The sequence below is a fragment of the Aulonocara sp. 'chitande type north' Nkhata Bay genome, linkage group LG15 (genome assembly GCF_057382095.1).
Source record: "Aulonocara sp. 'chitande type north' Nkhata Bay isolate Kocher_YH1m ecotype deep benthic linkage group LG15, A_spYH_male_GT1.1, whole genome shotgun sequence".
In the NCBI taxonomy this organism is placed as follows: domain Eukaryota; kingdom Metazoa; phylum Chordata; class Actinopteri; order Cichliformes; family Cichlidae; genus Aulonocara; species Aulonocara sp. 'chitande type north' Nkhata Bay.
The window spans coordinates 23,862,888-23,884,491 of record NC_141358.1 but is presented as its reverse complement, the minus strand read 5'-3'; the positions used below and the strand labels follow the sequence as shown (position 1 = coordinate 23,884,491).

The 21,604-nt window shown below is 41.0% G+C and overlaps 1 protein-coding gene across 4 annotated transcripts in view; it reads left to right on the top strand.

Moving 5' to 3' along the window:
• The first annotated feature begins 1,645 nt into the window (after window positions 1-1,645).
• myt1la (myelin transcription factor 1-like, a) overlaps window positions 1,646-21,604 on the top strand; it is a 92,890-nt gene continuing 72,931 nt past the window's right edge. For 3 of the 4 annotated variants that reach the window (XM_086265084.1, XM_086265083.1, XM_086265081.1), the window contains exon 1: window positions 1,646-1,995. The gene's annotated coding sequence lies outside the window, so the exon portion shown is untranslated. The remainder of the gene's footprint in view (window positions 1,996-21,604) is intronic. The other variant, XM_086265082.1, reaches the window with a different exon arrangement.

The following is a 21,604-nucleotide window of genomic DNA, read 5'->3' as shown; positions in this document are numbered from 1 at the left end:
CCAAGGTTGTAGCTCAGGCGCTGTGTGAGAGAAAGCATGTGAATGTTTAGGCTTTGTATGATAAGGTGGAGGCACCAGAGGCTATAAAAGTTTGAGCAATGCTCCACCATTTTGAGATTTTGAGGCTGTCTGCATCAGTGTCCATCTCCCACGTGTGTGATCATTAAATCATCGTTTGACTCAACCCGACCGGACCAGTGTTGTTATTGTGGTTTTTCTCTTGTCTCCATCCCCAATATTTTGAACCTTAACATAAGCTAACAGGCAGAATGCTACAAGCATAGCTCTAAAGAATGTAGCATCATGGGCAGTATAGTCCGTGTTGCAGGGAGAATGCACTGCCATACACGTTATGTGTCTGTGAGCGCGAGGAGGGAGAAAAAGGCGAGTGGAAAGGTACGAGTTGTCATTGAGGAAAAACGGGAGCTGGAAGCATGTAAATATAATAATAACCACTGCAGCCAAGAAGAGTGCCTGACGAGCCCAGTTGTAAGTAAGCTATTAAGACTCGACTGTACACCGTGTTCGTGTTTTCCTCCGAAAACAATAAGTTCCGTTGGAGCAGTCTTTCAACGCCTCTCTCTGTCTCTCGCAAGAAAAATTGACCCACACAACAAAGTAAAGCTAGTTTTCGGCTACGAGCCGACAGGGACCCCACTGTATTAGTCAGAGGTCCCTTTACTACAGTTCGGAGTCGCGGACCTTCAGTAATAGTAATAAATCACACAGCAATAGTACATTCACGTTGTTGTAAAAAGCACGATAATATATTAAGTAATCCAAAGTATTCAGAATACGTTACTCTCATTGAGTAACGTAACGGAATACGTTACAGAATACATTTTGGGGCATGTATTCTGTATTTTGTAACGGAATACATTTTAAAAGTAACCTTCCCAACACTGGCCGTTAGTAACGCCGTTACTTGTATCGCCATTATTCCCATCACTGGCAACAACCACAGAGTCTTGCAAGGCAAGTAGAGGCAAAACAAAGAGCCTCCACCCCACAGCATCTACTTTAGATGAGTTATAGGTCATTTATTTTAGCAGCCATCCTCTAAAATGACACTTGTCAAGCATGCTTGTCTTTTTGCCTCTTTGATGCACCAGGGAAGCAGTTCCACTGGACAGTCTGAGCGCAAATCCTCTGGAAAAGCTGCAACACATCTGTGCCAAATAAAACCTGGAGAAGGAGAAAAGGACACTTTCACAATCTGACACCCCAAAAGTTGTGTTAATGAACATTTTACTCTCAAAATAAAACTGCAGTGTGAGTAGTGGCCTACTCCAGCTACTACTAATGAAGAGAGTCTAACCTCTTTGTTCACACAGAGCTGAACAAAGGGAATTACACACTGACACATTTCAACGCCTATGGAGAGACTTTTGTCTGTGTGTGTGTGTGTCTGCAGGGTGCAAAAACAACACACAAGCACACACACACGCTCTCAGAGTCTACAGGCTTGAAATTAATTCAGAAAAAAAGCGAGTGAGAAGGAGGGATGAGGAGGTGGCGCGGTGGTGATGAATGCATCGCTATCCTTGGAGCCTGCACGCGCGCGTGCACACACCATCGGGAGCGTCGCTGGGCTTGCGTGCGCGTCCTCGAGAAATAAAGAAAAGAGGATCAGGAAGAAGGTGAGAGAGAGAGAGAGAGAGGGAGAGAGAGAGGTAAAGGCGCCGTCTTCTTCTTCTTCGCTCTCTGCTGCAGTGTCTGATTCTCCCTCCACCATCTTCATCAACATCATCATCCTCTTCTCCCTCCTCTCTGTCTGTCTGGCCCCCCCTTCTCCTCCTCTTCCACCCCCTCCTCCCCCTCCTGTGAAGGCATGGCCAGATATCACAGCGACAAAAGAGAGAGACAGTGGTAGAGAGACCTTTAGAGAGAAAGAGAGAGAGTGAGAGCGAGGGAAGAAGGCTGCAGACTTTCAGACCTGAGAGGAAGAGGAGAGGAGGAAGAAGAGATAGAGGAGTCTCCATCTTCGCCATTTCAGTATGTTTTCCTTCTCTGAGGTTTCTCTCATTCTCGCTCTTTCTGCGGCTCCGGTTACGTTGAGCACACTGCTGTAATTTTCCTATAGTGTCACGCTCGCGTTGTTTCACAGCTCAGTTGTGTTGACAGTCCTCTTATTATTCCCGTAAGAGCGCGAGGCTGTGGAGTGTGTCTGTGCCGCTTTCCGCGCGCCTTCGCGGGAACATTGTCTGACTGTGGCACCTCTGTAATCTCCCTGTAGTGAGTCAGTCATGCTTCTGTTGTTCCCATGATATTTTGCACATGTTTGTCATGTTGTGCGTTGTTTCTATGGTGCCGTGGCGCTTTGCCTCACTGTGCCTTTTGTCACGCGTTGTACTGACTTTAATATTCCTGTCCTGTGATATTCCCATCGCAGCGCCACAGTGAGCTGTTTGAGCCGCTCAGTCTGTGGTGACCTTATGCCACCTCTTTGATTATGTTTATGCTCATTATCGTGCTCGTTTATGATTTCACTTTTATTGCTTAGAGGTGTGAGTGAGCAGACCCGGGGCTCCGTAACATCCCTGTAATATTTATGTAATGTTCCTACTGGGTGCCATGAAGCCTGTATTGTTCTGTATGGTGAGTGTATAGGATACCTCTGTAGGATATGATAATCTGGGCTGAGACCACTGTATGTAATGCTGTTTATTCCTACTGGGTTACCAAGTAATTTTCCTGTAATGATTTATGCAGAGCTGAAGTGAAGTCTGCGTTGACCTTTTGGAACCTTTAACATCTCTATTTTCAATTTGACATGTTTGAACAATCTGCTTTTCCCTGCATGGGAAGAATCTCCATAAAATTAAGGTAAATTGCTTAAATCCTTAAGAGATTATTGACTTCTACAGTAAAAATAAAAAAGTAGTTACATTTTTAACACTTAAAGTAACTTAATGCTGCATTTTCGTTGTTAACTTTTAACAGCAGGCAAGAATGCAAAAAACGTCATACAATAACATAAAATACATGCTAAAATTGACTAATTTAGATTATGCGACAGCTTCACATGAAACCTGGATTACTTTTAGACTTCATCATCCAACCCAACCATCAGTGGATTATATAGGAAAATCTGCCCTGGCTTATCTTCAGTCTGCTAGCTGTGCAGGCGCCTATGCTGAGCTTATTGTACATATTTATGTCGAACCCAGTGCGCAAATTAAAGTTGCTTAATTTTAAAAAAGGGTTAGTACAGCCGTGGGAAATTACATCACTGAAACTCTTGAATAAGAACCACCTGATTTCCCTGCAGGGGGAAATTTTGGGGGGATTGGAAGCTCTGAAGCAAAATCAGGGCATCTTTAACATTTATGACTCGTGTCTTTACTCAGATATTAACTCTTTTTTTCTTCACCTAAAGTTTCAGGAACTTTCCCAGAATTAAGGTTCCTTCAGTGCATTTCCACACAAGGGTCAAATCCACAGGAAGATAAAGCAAATTATAGCCTGCTGACACATCAAATCTGGACAGCAAACCCAGTTTTCATTGGTATAAAACCTCCTGTGCTTCCTGATTATCATCTGCTACAAACTACAAATAACAAAGAACCGGTGTGCAGCTGAAAGTTTTCCAAAAAAACTGGGTGAATAAAATTGCTGTTAAAGGCGCTAACACAATCAGTGCATTCCCGACAGGTACAGTACACGTTTATGTTTCCCCAAGGACCAATTACTGGGCCCCAAAGTAACCATGTGTTTCTTCTTAAGGTCCTCAAAATGCACATAGAAGTTCTCAAGCAATAATATTTGTGCAGCTGTTTGGTAAAAATAGAAAAAATAAATATTATGATATAAAATATTAACTTTATTGTTTCATTAAAATCAATATATATTACAAGCTTCCTTCTTTTTCGTCTTGCATATCAGCAGCAGAGGTTTGCACACAAGAAGGTCCTGGACTTTGAATCTTCTGGAGGTCTTTGTGATTCTAAATTGGCCAAAGATGTTTAAAAGATAAAGAGTTGTGAGGTGAGCAAGGCTAGAAAAGTGCCTCACAAATGTCATTTCCACATGTACGAATGAATAATAAAAAATAAACCTGTAAAAGCCCCTGAGCCCAATTTTTCCTTTTTTAAAGGGTCCGTTTCTGTGCCGTCACATTAACGTGCAGAGTTCTTACCAGAGGTTCAACACCGGCCTCTGTAGGGAACCAACCCTGAGGGTGCAAATAAATACCCCCAGTCCAGGGTACAAAGGCAGGTTGTTAATTAGGAAGTTCATAAGAAGGTTTTGTTGCCGTCATGAGCATCCGATCAGAATGCACTTAATTAATAAGCTATTAGATTATTATCCAGTGAACAAAGGTTTATTATCTGACTTAAAGTTAATTTCAGCCACGATGAGAAATGTGAGAAAGATGTACACTGACTGCTAAATTGGAACCGTCGATGGTGTGAAGGTGAAAAAAGTGAGTGCTGCCCTCAAATAAGGTGTGACAGGCGAATTCAATGAGGAAATGAGCAGGTGACAAAGGAACAGGAGAGCAAGTCAGTGATGAGGAAAGGATGCGAAGTGAAGAAAGTAAAGAAACATTAAAGCCTTTACTCAATTAGATAAATATAATATTCTACAAAAACCATGCGCTAGCAAAATGGAATCTCATTTATTTATTTATGATTATGTTTGTTTGTTCTTCTTCTGTAGTTTTCTTTATTCTTATACAGATCTTATAGTTGGGGGTGAAAAGCTAAAGAAACTAGAAATCTTTCCTGCAGCAGCGCCTTAAAAAGCACTGCTCAGTGTTGTAACTACTGGGGAATCATTTTGGGGGTTAAATCATTCTCACTGGAAATGGATTTAGACCCTGGCTTCAGGTACACTTGACCCTTGAAACTGGAGAGGTGGGCCGCTGTCTGGACGTACAGTATAGTCAGAAATCAGGGACAACATTCAAGCTTTTCCATGAATGAGTTCCGATTTAATGCAGGATTTCTTTAAACTGTCTGAGGTGTTCACCAGTGAATATAAAAGAGAACTTTAGAGGTCAAAGGCAGGCCGTCTTAGCGTAGGATGAGTGTTTGCATAGATATCCTTTATATATAAAATATACTTTATTCCTTGTGTTTGTTTGGTTCCATTTAAAGCAGAAGTTCATAGTTTTGCAGGGATAGCAAAGTGTCGAGACTGTTGTCTTGATCAGGCGTGAGGACTTTTGTCCAGTTTCCAGCGGCTTTATTCCCTAAACGTGTATTAAAAAAGAGAGACTCTCAGATGCTTCTATACATGACGAAAGATTTTATGAATTTCATGTGAATGCGCTCTGCAAAGTAATGAAATATTCTAGCTCAGGTGTTGGTTAAAGTCTATATTGTACTTTTAAGTGAATCATTTGCTGCCTTAGCATCCGTTCCTGTAGAAGGTCCACTGCATCAAGTGGTTTTTCTCCACTAACCGACCTTAAGTTGATTTAGGTTATAAAACCCACCAACAACAAGTCGGCACACTATTCAAGACAGTTTGTGATGGTACAACTGTTTATGTCTCATGTCAGGGAAACTCCACCTACTTATGAATTATGCGTCATTAGATTTTTGTGAAAAATGTCTTCGTTTTTAGATGATTTTGTAGCCTTTGAATTCAAATTTTTTTGAATTTGTGTTTGAAGCTTTAAGTGTTGTTGCAGATGCTGAAAGTCGATAGTTTTCTAAAACTTGTTGCTGTCCTACCTGCTAATTTAGAGCCTGAGGTTGTGTAGGGTGAAAGGCCCAAAACTTTATTTACTTTTTCATCCTAAGACAGTATGTCTATGTCTGTATTTAGACATTTATAGATGTCTGTATTTTCACCTTTTGTCATCATTACTGGGTGATCACAGTGTTCTTGGCTGAGCGAGCTTTGATCTTTGACCACGTCTCTGTTGTTTGTCGTATCGCTGTTGTCGGAGGGAATGAAGTGGACTTTAGTTCAGTGATGTCAAACTCGTGCTCCAACCCGGACAGATGGGAAATTTTCTGTGAAAAGGTTTAGGATCACGCTTGTCGTTGATCTCAGCATGTGGTTTTGCGTAAACGGTCTTCTTCTCTGCTGCGATGAAGAATGAGAAGAGACCTGACGAAATATAATCTTCCTGTCAGACCGGGTGTTGTGGCTCTGCATGAACCGTAGGAGATTTCTCTCCTGGCTGTTTTGCTGTGTAAACAAAGACACCAGGTGAACTCAGTTGAGAAGTAATGAAAGAAAAACTCCTTTATTTTCTGTCGGCTCTCTGCAGAGTCTGAGTCAGAGACAGGCCAGAGCCCAGCGATCGTTCATAACTGCAGAGGAAAATAAACCTGCCTCATCTCCGCAGCCCAGCACCACCTGTGTGTGACAGAGGATATTAAACACAGGTTCAGCTTACACTTGACCAGTCATAGCAGACTGCTGGTCACAGATAAATTCTCCATTCACACCTGTGGGTCTCTTCACATCACAGATAAAATAATTCCTGCTGCTGCTCTCCGTGCTCAACGAGCTGTTGTGTTTCAATTTGCAGCATTCGGGAAAGTTCAGCTCAGTTTTTTTACAGCCGGGATGAGGATGTCACTTTGAACATCAGGCTAAGCTTCTACTACGCAACTGACTTGCAAATCAGTGGTTGAATGCAGATTTACAGCAGTAAGGTGGGGAAGTTGGAGGAATTTTCGCAAACTACAATTTACAATGTAGTGGTTTACACATTCATCTAACACATGAGAGATCTCGGGTTCAAGTCTTGGAGGAGACAAAAATGCCTGGGAGGGTTGTTTCGGTAAAAATCTGCCAAATCAAATATGTGGGTCCATCTGCTGTGGGATCCCCTCGTGAATAAGGGAGCAGCCAAAAGAAGTTTTAAACGATAGTTTGCAACAACTTTTAAACGATAGTTTGCAACATGAGAAAGTTTGGAACATTTCACCTAACAAACCAAAGCTATACTGGTTACCCAGACACGAAAGAGCCCAGTCATTTAAGAAACAAAGCATAATACTGTCACAAACTAATTTTTGGTAGTTATGACAACCAAGGGGAAACTTCCTGTGTTGAAGTACCAAAAACTGCAATTCCTCTAATGGCCACTTGAGGCTTCCTCTAACAGTTTGTCAGTCTTCCTGACATCTAAATGTCCAACTTTAAAGCAGAAATAGACAAAAACAGCTTGGAGCTCCTCCTAGTTCCCCATTCTTAACAGCTGAAACACCTGAATTCATTCATGTGTGTTTAGGCTTAATTTAGGGGCGTGGATGCTGTAGCTCAGCGGTCCCCAACCCCCGGGCCTCGGACCGGTACCGGTCCGTGAGTCGTTTGGTACCGGGCCACGAGAGTTGAGGCTCAGGTGTGAAATGTATGGTTTTCAGGGTTTTTATCGGTTTTCAGCGTTATTTTGTTATCGTTTTTATCATTTACTCGGTTTCCCTGGGTCTTTTCACGTGTGTTATGAATAAATCTTCTTTTTTCGGTACCGGTACTAGTTTTATTTTGTTGTATTTATCCGCGACACCTTAAAGGCCGGTCCGTGAAAATATTGTCGGGCATAAACCGGTCCGCGGCGCTAAAAAGGTCGGGGACCGCTGCTGTAGCTTATTGGTGTATGGGCCTCACTTCCACTAATTTAAGTAAGTGAACTGCTGTGCAGGTAATTGTAGTTGTAGCTGTTGCAAGTGAAATCCTGGTATTTAATTAGTCTGTCACTTAGTAATAATTAGCAGGGATTGTTGCATCGCTATATCATTGAGCAGTTCTTAAATCCACCCATTATATAATAAAAACTATAACTAATACCAGAACTAAAAAACAAAACAAAAAAGAACTTAAATGAGCTGAAATTTGATTTAAAACTAAAACTGCAGAATTCTCGCAGTGAACGCTGTGGGTCAGCAGTCAGACCGTTCTCATTCTGGGGGTGTAAAATAATGCTGTTGTATAGCAGCTGGTATGCTGTTGGTTATGGTAGTAGTAAGATGGTGCAGTCAACCTGCAGTTTTTCAGTGTGAAGGATTACAGGGTGTGTTATAACCCAAACCATGATCTTTCGGCTTTGGCGCTGGTACAATTCCACCCAGAGACTTAAATTCCTATTGGGGTGGGGTCAGTGAAAGCATCCTAAGAGCTACCAACTGTGGCAACTCCTTTTGGTAAGGAGCAGCCGACAGTAACTTTCTAGTAGCGACTGTGCAGCATTCAGCTGTCGGAGACAGACATGAAGTCACATTGCCTTGTGAAAATGTGATAGATGGCAGCACCATTTGGATCTCTGGGGTTCAAAAAACTCTGCACCCACAGAGCTGATGAAGACTGGAGGAGAAGCTGAAATTAAATCTCAACAGGGCAAATGTTATAGCAAACGGTTCCCTGGTTATAAAGAACATCACATATCAGAATGTCGGTCGTCATGTCTGCAGACAGCTCAACAAATGAGGAAACACATGAGGTGGTCCAGGGGCAGCGCTCGATGTCATTTTAAGTGGGCCAAAATGGCTTTTCCTTCATAATGTAGGACATAGCAGCACAAAACATAACAAAATGAGCTATTTTCTTCAAATTTCACTTCTTGTCTTATAGCCATCATGAAAGACTACGCATTCTTAACACATACACATGCAGTGCCATTTCAGTAATGGTGTATGAACTGTAAACGAGTACAAAAATGACTTTAGCCAGCCTAAAACACCATCAACCCCAAAGATATGTTACAAGGAGCAACCAAATTGCTTTTATTGTTCTATCAGTGGCTCAAATAACAACACTGCCATCGCCATTTTATCTTTGCAGCCTTCATTCATGTGGTGGATCTCTAAGTTGGCATATCAACTTTGAGAAACACTGCCCTAAACACAACCAGCAAGAGAAAGTGGGAATATAAGAATCAGCTAGTGGTAAAAACCAAACATGAATAAATACAAACTAAAGCCTCCTGGCTGGTGAACCTAACACTTCGAGCTATCCAAAAACGGTTGTATCTCTCCATGGCCAATATTCCCAGTTGGTGCACCAACACCAGAAGACGCCTTGTGTCTAACAAAGGCAGAGGAAACATTACGTGATGCTCTGTGATTAGAACACACTGGGTCTGTGCTGGAATTATAACTGACATCGTTTGTGGTTTTCAGAAAATTCCAGCTCAGGAAGACGAGCACCATACGAGACATTGGCATGACACCGACATTTGCAGGTTTACGTAACATCTGAACATCTGACAGTCTTTCTCTGTGATGTCACACTGTCAAGTCAGACCGACACGACCTCATCTGAACTGCCCGCCTGCATGTCTGTCCGTCTGTCTGCCTGTCTGCCTGCGGTTTATTAAATCTAAGCTGCTGCCAAGACTGCCATCAATCTGATTACCTCACTCTGATCAATGGAGGTCACACACACACACTCACACACAGACACGATGCAGAAGGCTTCATCACAGTCTATTGTGGAGCCTCGAATGACTCATAGTGTAAAAATCACACGCACACACACTCTCTGGATAAGGACACACACATTTTCAGTGATTCAGTGTGGGTAGATTCTGTTCTCTATGAAGAGTGTGTGTGTGTGTGTGTAAAATCATTCATGTTAGCAGACCGACAGCTGGTTTCTGTGGAGTCCGACTCAGAGCGTTGATTACTGGAAAACTTAGTAATATTTTTTCCATCTTTTATGGCCTCTGACCCCTGAAACATCTGTAATCTTATCTCACAGCTGGAGTCTGTCTGGGTGAAAAACTCAAATATCTTAATTGTTAGGCTTCCTTCCTTCCTTTAAAAATGATTCAGAGAGTCACCTCAGATTTGGTTGGATGTTTTCTGTTCCTTCACACACACACACACACACACACACACACACACACACACACACACACACACACACACACACACAAATTCAAGCAGGAGTAATGATTGTGGATCTCTGTAGCCACTCACGACCTGCTTTGTCTGCTTGTTACAGATCATTAAAGCTTCACACATTGACCGCATCCACTCATCATCCTGTCAGTCACTCAGCCCCGCCCCGCTGCTCTTTGCCACAGAGGTGAATGATGGGAGGTGGAGGAGTCGTTAGCGGCCAAATCTGTGTCTACATGATGAAAAATGACAATTCGATTGAGATTTGGCCACGTGAGCTGTGAGCTGGTATCTAACACGTCGGTTTCTTGCTTTTAGAAGCAAAGTGTTGTTTTTGCTCCAGTAAACCTGCTGAAGGTTGGATAAGATTTCCTTACTTTTATTCATTTTTAATTTTTATTTACTTTAAACCTTTTGTCCTCTGTTTAGTTTTTGTGGATGGTTGTTTCATTTGAGTGCTTTCTGTTCCAACAAATGTTTAGTTTCACTTAGGTTTGTAATAGTTTTAGTCTTTATATAATTTGCATAGCGTTTGTCAGACAAGCCAGTTGTCAAATACCAGTCATGTAGACATCACAGCCTCAATAAACAGAAGCACCAAAACCTCCTCATGCTTGTTTCGTTGAAAGGCATCAGCCCAAACAGTTGTTTCTTCTTTATCTTTTTTAATTTATAAGAATACTATATTATTACACCTGAGTTTTATGCCAGTTAACAGAAACTTTTTTTCAAGGATCCACTGCCCCAACTTTGTCCAGCTCCTCCTAAGTAAAACAAACAAACAAACAAAGAAACACTATAATTTGACACTGAGTTACATTGTAATTAACTTTATGGAAATACCCGATCCAATACTTGTGTTTGATCAATAAGCCAAATTCCTCACTCTGTGGAAGAGACTGGGAATCTTTCACTGACGTTTAGGGCAATGTTATTTTACCACAAGTACAACAACCGTTTTCCAAGAACGTGGCACCAGTATGGGTCGCCTATTTAACCCGTTGGTTAAATAGGCGACCCATACCATATGAGGTAAGGCTAATGTGAATGCCTGGGTCCAAGTCTGCTTGGATACCATTTACTGAATGTCTTTCTTCCAGCTTTCCCTGTCTTGTCTCCGCTATCCTACCAAACAAAGACTAAAATGGTTGCAGTCATTGGAGCTCTTTAGTCCTGTTGACTTACTTAATCACAGTTTGTGTTTAAGCACAAAAAATTGCAGACATACAAAGAGAAGCTGTTGGTGTAGCACAGCTGAAACGCCTCCAAACTGCTGCCACTTTGCTGTTAGGCTCCTGGATGATTTCTCTCAGTAGAAATCGCTGCAGTGCTTTAAAGGTGCTGCAATAAAAACACAGAACAGCATGAAACTGAATTTGATACTTAGCTCATCAGTGCATTGCGACCTATAGTGTAGTTTTATTGAACTACAATAACAGTAGATGTCACAAATTCATTTCCACATATAAACAATTACAATAAACAATTTTTATTTTTAGACGTTTGGTCAGTCAGTCACCGTACTCAGGCAATTAAGATGCAAGCAAGTTTGCATCATTGCTCTCCAGGCTCTTGTGGTCAGTGCCAGTCTTTGATACTTTTTGGATAAAGTAATTACACTACATTGCAGAGTGTAATGTAGTGTCATTATTTTATCCATATAGGGGACATTATTTAAGCTGGTTCAGCCTTCATAGATTTGCTTCTGTCGCTGCAAGCCTCTTTGCAGCCCACCTCAACTCCTCCGTTTCATGCTACATTTGACTTAATCAGTGTCATATCGATGGTCACTGATGACTGCTCTGTCTTATTTTTTGGTCTTGCTCATGCCCTCCTCACTTTTTCGTGTTTTCTTGTCTGAACACGTAAGTACTGGAAGTTTCAGAATAGAGCCAGACTTTCAAATCCACCTTACTGCAGACAGAACTCCCGTCTTGCATCTTTTGGAGAGCAGTTCTTGCCCTAACATCCAAATTTGTGTTCATCAAAATTGACTTGATGCATGCTCAATCATCCGGGTAAGGAAATCCCAAAAAGTTCATTCTGTTCATCTGGACGTAGGTGAAGAAGTCCCTTGGATGAGTGACGACTTGTTTCTCCCGCTGAAAACATTCCAGATGAACAGAATCAACTTTTTTGGGCATCAAAATGAACGTTTAGCTTTGCTTCCTGTTTAATGTTCTGGAGTGTTCATTGTAAGAAGCACAAGTTACTGTACATGTTCTCTACACACACACTTATCTTGTTATTAAGAGACAAAAAAAAAGCACACTCAAAGTGTGTACTTTGTTACTGGAAAACACAGCATAGAGTAATGATTCAGACTGACACTGCTGGACTGGGTTTGGAAGTAGTTTTGTTTCAGTAAAGTTGGAAGTTTATTGTCAGGGATCAAAACTTTGTGCTGAGCCTTAGCAGGAAGTAAGAGCCTTCCTTAATTCTTCCATATCCCTAAGTAAGCTTTAGAAGACTAAACCTCAAGATAAAGTTATTTGAAAATGAAGATCCTGAATGTCCATTGAGCCAAATCCTTCACGTTCAGTACATTACCCGGTGGAGTTTTTTTCTGCATCCTTCAAGCCTCCTCCTCAACACGAACCTGAAAGAAATCGAACTCATGTTACTGGAAAAAAAAATCCAGATATCGAGAAGCACGACTTGTTGCTCACAGTCATCCTGTTAAGAATTCATAGCATGTTAAGATGCTGACTTACATAAGAGTGCTGCGAGTTTCTTTGTGAGATGAAAGCAGGATTATAATATAGTGATCTGATGACTCACTGACACCCATGAATTAATGTTGGCCTTTAGCCTTTTGGCATTTTACGACCTTCTGCTGTATCTCTTTTATCAGTTTTTCAGTTGTCTAACAGAAACAGACACATACCTGCATGTCAGTGATTGACAACCACTGCTGTATGGGATCATTTGAGGTCAAATTCAGCTTTTAAAACTGTGTCCGTGTGTGAATCTTCACAGTTATGAAGTGAATAATGTTTGACAGAAGCTGTTCCAAGGGCTGAGGAGGAGTTTTATCTCCTCTGAAGTGCTGACGTGACACCTCAGACCTGGTCATCTAACTGGAAGAAGGAGGAGGCCGGCAGGGTGTTTGTGTCCAGGTCTGAGGATATGAAACATGGCACTTCAGATTCCCACATTTACAGGAGGGCACATGGAGTGCAGCAGGGTTAATTATGGCCAGCACACCCTGCAGGAGAGTCAGGTCTTTGGCAAGCTCATGTGTGAAGTGGGCTCATGTATCCGTACATTTATGGAAAAAATTACGCCGAGGCAGAAAACTGCATTTATTTCCGAGCTGCAGTTACCAAGAGCAAGCGTAACAGGCTTTTGTTCATATTTTGCGAATTATAAAAGTGATTTTACTGAAAAAAAGTAGCTGGGAAATTATGAAAATAATAATGAGCTTCAGTCCTGTAAAAAGTCATTAAAATGACTCCACTGTGAACAGCAGCAGCGGAAAATGACTCTCACAGTATTTTTGCTTCTTTTAAACACAATTCTCCTGATTAGCCTCTCATACTTTTACTTAAATATCTCAACAGCTCAACCTCACCTTGCAGCAGAGTGATTTTACGCTGTGATATTTGCCTGTCACGCGGCACCGAACGCTTCTTGATCGACTCGAGAAGATCGTTTTTTGTTTTGTTGTATTTCGCCGTTCGAGCTTTTGGATTCTGCTGTGACTGAACCTGCAGTTCACAATGAGCTGCTGCTTCTCAGCCTCTCTCTGTGATTGGTCAGAGGTTAATTGACGCGGCTAATCACCCGATCAGTCCAGTCTCCATGGAAACCAGAATGGAATGAGGGAGGTGATGAACGAGGAGTCGAGGCCTTCACACCAGGCTTAAATGCTGCAGCTTTTTTTTTTAATAGTGTCTGTTTACACCACAAACTGTACTGCAGTACTGTTTGTGCACCAGTGTAACAGCGTGAGGATCCGCTCTGTCCTTTGTATCAGCTGTCAGTCCTAATAGCACGAAAATATTTATCTCCAGGCTGTGAGTGCAGAGGTTGAGTAAATGTGGTCATCTTTTGTAGACACACCTTTACTGTGTTAATATGAACTTTCAGAAAATACAATGGTTCAGGTGAATGAGCAGGTGGTTACGATGCAAACGAGAGCAGTGGATCTCCACTTGGCTTCTTGCTATCTTTCCTTTATTCCTCTCCACTGTCTGTGTCAAAATCAAGACAAAATTCCTCAAAATAAATCTTAAAATAATAGAAATAGCATGGAGTGAAATAGCTATACATAATGTAATCTGCTTATGCACAAGATGTTCTTTGACGCTAGCGTCCTAACGCATTACCTGCTGATAACCGTTGCATCAGGGTACAGATGGTAAAGGATAGCTTATGCATCCATGAGCCACAGAGACCAGCTTGGACAAATAGCACTATCTGATGCCACAGGAATAATACGGACTGCAAATATAGCCCATTCCAATGCCTGGACGCCCTTTAGATAAGCAGAAGTTTTGGCATCTGTGCCTTGATGAACTGGAAACTCAATGCCGGGACATGACGGCCTCTTTTAACAAGCTACAAAATCCTCATTAGGAGGTTTGAAGTGTGGCGGTGGAGTCAGTTGCAAGTTCTTCACCTTCAACACCTTGGTTCACGTCTCGTGGTTTTATTTTTCAGTCACTTCTTTTCTTTTGATTTCACTCGCTGATGTTTGAAGAAATTAAAAATAGGGCTGGTCTCACAAGTGAACTCGTTTTGGTGGATTTCCTGATTATCACAGGTTTAGACACAGAAATAAAAAAGATTGTTACAATGAGTTAAGAAACTAATGTGAACACTGGCTTTATGGTACTTTATTATTATTGTTGTTAGACAACTTCTGGGACTGACTCTGAGAGACACTGGCCATTATTTTTTATGCCTATGCATGGTTAATATGCTTTTAATTGCTGAGGACTGTCTTGCTGTGGACTACAACTGTATGGCTGCTCAATCAGGCTTTAAAATGTGAAAAAAATAGAACAGTTAATTAAGACGTTCTGCAGAAATTTCATGCCAATCCATCAAACAGCTCCACTGATATTTTGGCAAGACCTTAAGTGGTCAAGCAGCTGCCATCGGCTCTAGACTCGCACGGCTCACATAAATAATATTTTATAGGTCACCAATAAAAGCAGTTTACATCCAGAATAATAAAAACATTCTGCAATGATATGAAGACAAACACGAGGCAGCACTGCACCTCTCTCTCTCTGTTCATTTGTGCTGTTTGGTTTGTGCACTGCAGCATCACATCACACACCAGGTGTTTCTGTTTGTTGGGTTTGTTAAAGTTCTCTGCTGTAATAAAACACAGAGCTGCTGTCTGGCTCTGGCACAAACACACACCTCACCTGGCTGCCTGATCTGCGCGTGTGTGTGTGAGTGTGTGTAAGCTTGTTTGGACTCACAAACATTTGCCTGTGAGTGTTTGGATGTGTGCAGCAGATTCTCTGCTCCAGCCTGAAACTGGAGCAATTTTAGGGAGCGATGACAAATGATTTACAATCATTTTTAGGTATGAAAGTGGGTCCTCGGGTTGTTGAGTGATTTCCTGTCCGTCTGTCCATTCATCCATTTTCAGCTGCTTATCTGCAGTCGGGTCAAAGTGGCAGCAGACTAAGCAAATTAGTCCACACGTCCATCTTCCTGGCAATATCTTTGAGCTCCTCCTGGGTGATGTGGGCGGCATTTCCAGGCCAGATGAGATAAATCATCTCTCCAGCGTGTTCGGGGTCAGTTCTGGAGTCTCCTACCAGTTGGTTGGGTCTGGAAATTCTCCAATGGAAGCCACCTAGGAGGCATCCTGAAACACGTAAATTGGCTCCTTTCTGTAGCTCCTCGCTGTGTGAGTCCAGCCACCCCGTGGAGGAAAATAATTTCAGCTGCTTGTACTTTCTAATCTTTCTTTCAGTCACTACTCAGAGCTCATGACCGTAGCAAGGACTGAAACATAGATCGAAAAGTTAAGCCCCTCCTTTGACATTGAATTCCTTGTCTTCGGGTTGTTCTGTCGTTTTCTTTAATTGCTGGGAATTACTTTATGCACTCTAGGTTGAAGTAAGTGTCATTACAGCAGGACTTTTCCATTACTTGTATCAAAAATCCCTCAGCTTGGAGTAGAACCCTGGACTTCAAACATTTGGCTTCAAAGGTGGTCCCAACTTCAATTTTAAAGCACTTTTTTGTGGTACTGATTGATTTTCAGTCATACGCCAGGCATGTAAAACTCGTCAGTTTTCAGCCCACTCTTGTGTACTTGAAGGGTCTCTATGGCTTCATTACACATAGTACAGTTATTGTACAAAAACATCAGCTGATTCAGGTCTCATTCTCTCACAGTCTCACCAACAGCTCAATCCAGGCTCTGCACATGATCAGGGGTCTCTGGCTCCTCCCACCAGGGTGCTGAACAAATGCAGTTCATGTTATGGATACAGTAAGCCACATGTTTCCTGCAGTACACGGTTAGCATGCATACAACCCTCATGAATCTCTTTTGTGTGCATGCATGAATGCCACAACGTGACTGGTTCATGTGTTTCAAGGATCGGTTTTTGATTGGCTCGTTGGGGGGGCAGGCCATCTCTAAGTGCCATGCCTCTCCTTTCTAATGTCTATGACATTGCACCCCATGGTGTCTTGATATAGAAAGTAAATGATTTGATGGTGCTTGCTCCGCCTCCTCCATGATGTTCTTACATTGTACTGAACTTTGGCACAGTTTTGCTAAAAAAAACAAGCCCGTCACAGATATAGTTACTAAGTGCTGAGATGGCTTTGACCTACAGGGCAATCTGCAGCCACCATTTCTTTTTAATGTGCCACCTTTAGATTGTTTTCAGGCAAAAAAAATAGTGCAACAAAAATGAGAACACCGTAATGTACATTTCTGCTGTAACCCAAAAGTGCGTGAAACTCGAATGAATTTGTGTGCATTTGGAAGACTGTGTGTGTGTGTGAGGGTACACGCTTTATATTGAAGTGTGTTCCTCAGTATAGGGGAGCTCTGCATCATATTGTACCAGACAGGCAGAGTGCTGGACTGAATACTAAGCAGCAGGAAGCTCCTCTTCACACAGCGCCAATCCAGCCATATAGGACACAGTGACACATACACTCGCTGGCTGAGAGCTTCTATTTCTTTCCATTTTTCACTTTACTAATTCAGGTTGGTCTTTCATAGCAAAATTAATGGACATCTAAGAGGCGCACTGTATTATTACACGGTAATTACTACTCCATAGCTTAATATTTCTTATTATTAGACAACCAAACACATATGTTTGTATGCTCTTCTTGCAGGGGTTTCATAAACATTATGCATTTTATAGCTAATAACATTATTAAAACCACAAAATAGTGAAATTATGAAACTTGATGTTCCAAAACGGCTGCTATTTTAAAATAATATACATTTGCAAACCTACAGTGCATCCTATGAAAACAACACACCTTTCCTTCCAGCTGAGTCCTTTCAAATGCCGTGTGACTTTCAGAAGTTTCTAAGAAAATGCGGGAAGTTCCTCATTTTCTAATGTAATTTTCCAACTTAGTGTCATTTTAAATGTTCCTATTTATGTCATTGCTCTCAAAAAATAAATTTCTAATGGTTTCAAATATGCCCTTCTTTTTGAAAATGTTTTTCCTCACTCGCAAACGTCTATAACAGCCTTTCTTTCTCCATAATTCTACCGTCTTCACCAAAAATGATGCTATATGAAAATATCCTTTTTCATATAGCATAAGATTATTGGATAATATTGATATCAGAATTTCCCCATTTTCCCAGTAAGTCCTTTAATATTATTTCTTCTCTCCAAAAATCTGATAAAATATAATTTAAAAAAATCACAATTCAAATTAATTTTTAAAAATGCTGTTCACCAAAATCTGTCTTCTTTCCAAACACAGTCTGTTCTGACTCTACTCAAAATCCCCCCAATTTGTAGAGATGCTCTCACTTTTCAGAAATAAGAATAAGTTATAATAAGTTAACTTAAAACGTTCTTCTTTCCTCCCTTTTCTGAAATGTTTTTAAAATGATTTTTTCAGAATTAAAAATCGGTTTCCACAAAATCTCCTCAATTCCTTGTTTTCAGAAGTTTTTTTCTTCTCCCTGTTATAAAGAAGTCCTTGTCCTCACTCAACAGAAATCTTCTCTTATTTCAATAAGTCCTCTTTCCAACAACATTTTCATTATCCTTGACTTATAATAATGCCCTTCCCCTTAAGAAACAGAAAAAGAAAAAGAAAACAAAAATAATAAAATGTTAAAATCAGTTTCCCAAAATTTGACATTTTGTCTCATTCTTTTCTTATTTACCAAAACATGTTCTTGATTAAAAATACAAAAATATTACAACTTTACATAGTTGTAATATTCATCATAGTTTAGCATGTCCTTAGTTTCTAAAATAGCTCACACTTTCCACTTGATGTCTTTCATTCATGTCAGTGCCAAAATGTCTTTAATTCCTCTCTTTACAGTATTTCTTTCACTCTTCTTATAACGACTTGCTGTTTAACAATTCCAGATGTCCTCCCTTTTCAATAATGTTTTCCTTTTCCAAAAAAAGTCTCTGACTTCCCCCTCCTCTTATTATTCTATTTCACATTACTGTTATTTTGTCCCAGTTTTCCTCACTTTCCAAAACTACTTGTTATTTCCCCCTTCATTCCGTCTACGAATATACCTCTCCACAAATCTCCTCGCTTTCCAGAAATGTCCTCGCAGTCCTGAAAGTCCCCGTGTCCAAAACCTGAGCGCGGTCCTCAGAAAGACAAAGAGAACCACAAAGAGGATGCAGCCTATAGAAATGCACATTCATAAAGGCGCAGTAGTGAGGTTAGCGCACCCTCTGCACGCGCTCAAACTCACATTACTGCGCGCACATTAAGCGTGCAGCCCACTCAGTCGTATAGTTTCCAGGGGAGGTGGAGGAATTTTTTTTCGACTCAGCTCTTCACAGCAGAGGGAGGGAAGACTGTGTTTGATGTAGGGCGCGTTGGAGCGCCCTCAGTGAAGTGGCGGCCTTAGATGCACCCAGCCTCGGTATGCTGTGGAAACATAATGGGAGCTGGTTGAGAGTTCAGGCGAGGCTGTCCAGAATTTACATTTATATTAAGACTGCAAACCCCCCTGAGCTGCACTGCAGCCGAGGAGAGACGCACTCGGAGCTGCTGTGTTCACGTCTTCATGATCAAACTCTTGTTTCACTCTTGTTTCGCTCCGTCTTATGTTGCTCTTTGCATTGAAATGCTCGCAGCAAGATGCTGTGGAGATTTTTGGGGGGCTCATTTCATCGCAAGATGTGGTTTTTGCGTTGCTTAAAATGTCAAAAAGATGCAGTGCGTTGGTTCGGTTGGGATTTTACTGATCTCAGCGCTGCATTAATGGTTTTTTAACATTGCATCATATTTCACAGAAGAAGCACATTATGAGAATCTTAAACATTGCCCTAAATCACTCCCAGTTTCATTTATCATACTGTGTGCTGTAGTCACACTATACTTTCTCTGGCATCTAAGTGGCCCTCAACAATTCCCACAGTGGACAAGTTAGTGTTGATGGCGTGCACTCAGCTTTCTACTACCTATTTAAAAATGCAGTACATCATATAAGAGATTTCTTCCTTCGGCTTCTCCCTTTGAGGATCTCCAGAGCAGACCATCAGCCTTCATCTCACCCTGTCACACCAACCCCTGTATGTCCTCCTTCACTACATCCATGGGTCTTCTCTGTGGTGTTCCTCACAACAAAATAAGATCATTAAAAGGTTTATGGCAAAGAACCTGACCTAAAATGAATCTATTCTGATATTTAACTATATTTAACAATATTCCAGTGCAATCCTTGACCTGCTATGATGCACATGAAGATGAAACTAATGAGGAGAGGTAGTAGTTTTGTTACATAAAGGCTTAAGGGTTCAATTTAATGGATTCTGGCCAGATGAAATCTACTCGATTGGTAATAACAAGCATATTTTTCATAATAATTAATCATTTCAATTCAATTTTATTTATTCAGCACCAAATCACAACAACAGTCACCTCAAGGTGCTTTATAATCTAAGGTAGACCCTACAATAATACATACAGAGAAAAACCCAACAATCATATGACCCCCTATGAGCAAGCACTTTGGCGACAGTGAGGAGGAAAAACTCCCTTTTAACAGGAAGAAACCTGGTAAAGAGATGTTAGAGATTAATAACAAGTATGATTCAGTGCAGAGAGGTCTATTAACACATGGTGACTGAAGAAGAAATACTAAATGCATCATGGGAATCCCATTATCCCATTATTCCCATTATTTCAATAAGACTATATAAGACTATATATCTATATATATATATATAAGACTATATATCTATATATATATATATAAGACTATATATCTATATATATGTATATTAGGGGTGCAACGATACACAAAATTCACGGTTCGGTTCGGTTCGATACTTTGGTGTCACGGTTCGATATTTTTTCGATACAAAAAAAATGTTCATGCCTTTTTAATTTGTCATTTATTAAAATTATAAATATATATTTTAACTCAAAAGTACAGTTTTTAAATTTAACCCTAACCCTTGTGCGCGTTTTTTATTTTGACAGCGAATGCGCACCTGCGGACCACTTATGTGCAGCCCTGGTTATTTAGCTCGTCATATTGCAGCCACAGAAATTCTTTTGTCCATGAAACCATGAAGCTGCACTTTCTTTTTGCCTTATAGTCTGATTTGTCATAACTTCTCCGTTTTGTGGTAAGCTTTTCTTTGGCTGTCACTTCTTCACCCTGACCTGTCTTATTTGGCTCAGAAGAAATGAAATATATATCCTCAACCTCTCACATGTTTAAGCTTGCTGCAGGAGATTTCACTTGTCATGTTTGCATAGTAAGCTAACGATTAATAAGACGATGTCAGAGGAATTGGTGCACAAATTTTCATCACTCACAGATCAGTGCTGTCGCTCTCTATACACAGTTCGCGCGATTGCAAAGTGAAAGCAAAAAAACAAGCGCAAATTCAAACGCGACTTCAATATGTCACATATTGACAGTGGCTCACCGATGCCAATGACATAATTACCCAGCTACATTTCTGAAAGAATGCAAAAGCATTGACATATATTTTTCTTCCTACAATAGCCCGACGGGCAGGGAAGAGATAGATTTTGGTAGCCCGACTGAAAAAAATCGCTAGCCCCAGGACGTCGGGCTAGCGATATTGCAAGCCCTGTATCTGATTGAGGAATCACTCATCTTTGGAAAAGAGAGTTTATTACAGAGAAATGGCTCTTTCCAAAATAAAAGCTATACTATCCGCTTCTTCTGGGCTATATTCTCAGCAGCATAAGGAGAATCATGTGCTAACAGCTGTCTAAATGACTCGGCTAAAGTTAGTAGCATGCTTGTTGTTTTTGTCTTTGCACTAGGATGATGTCGGCGTAAATGTGCAGTCATATTCGTTGTGTTCCCACTAGTGATTTCAGGTTAATCTCGTTGAAATGACCTTAACGTCATAACACGGCAAATCTCCGTTAACGAGCTACCGCCGATCGCTCCGTGCATGGGGCTAGACGGCCAACACGTTAACGAGCTAACTGCGCTAACACACTAGCTCCCACCCATGTAATTGAGCATTGCACGGCACATCCAACATACTGTTTTACTTTAGTCCATGACTCGCTTACCTTCAGGGTCATACGTCACATGAAAACCAAAATAATTCCAAACACCAGATCTGAATGAGGTTCAGTTT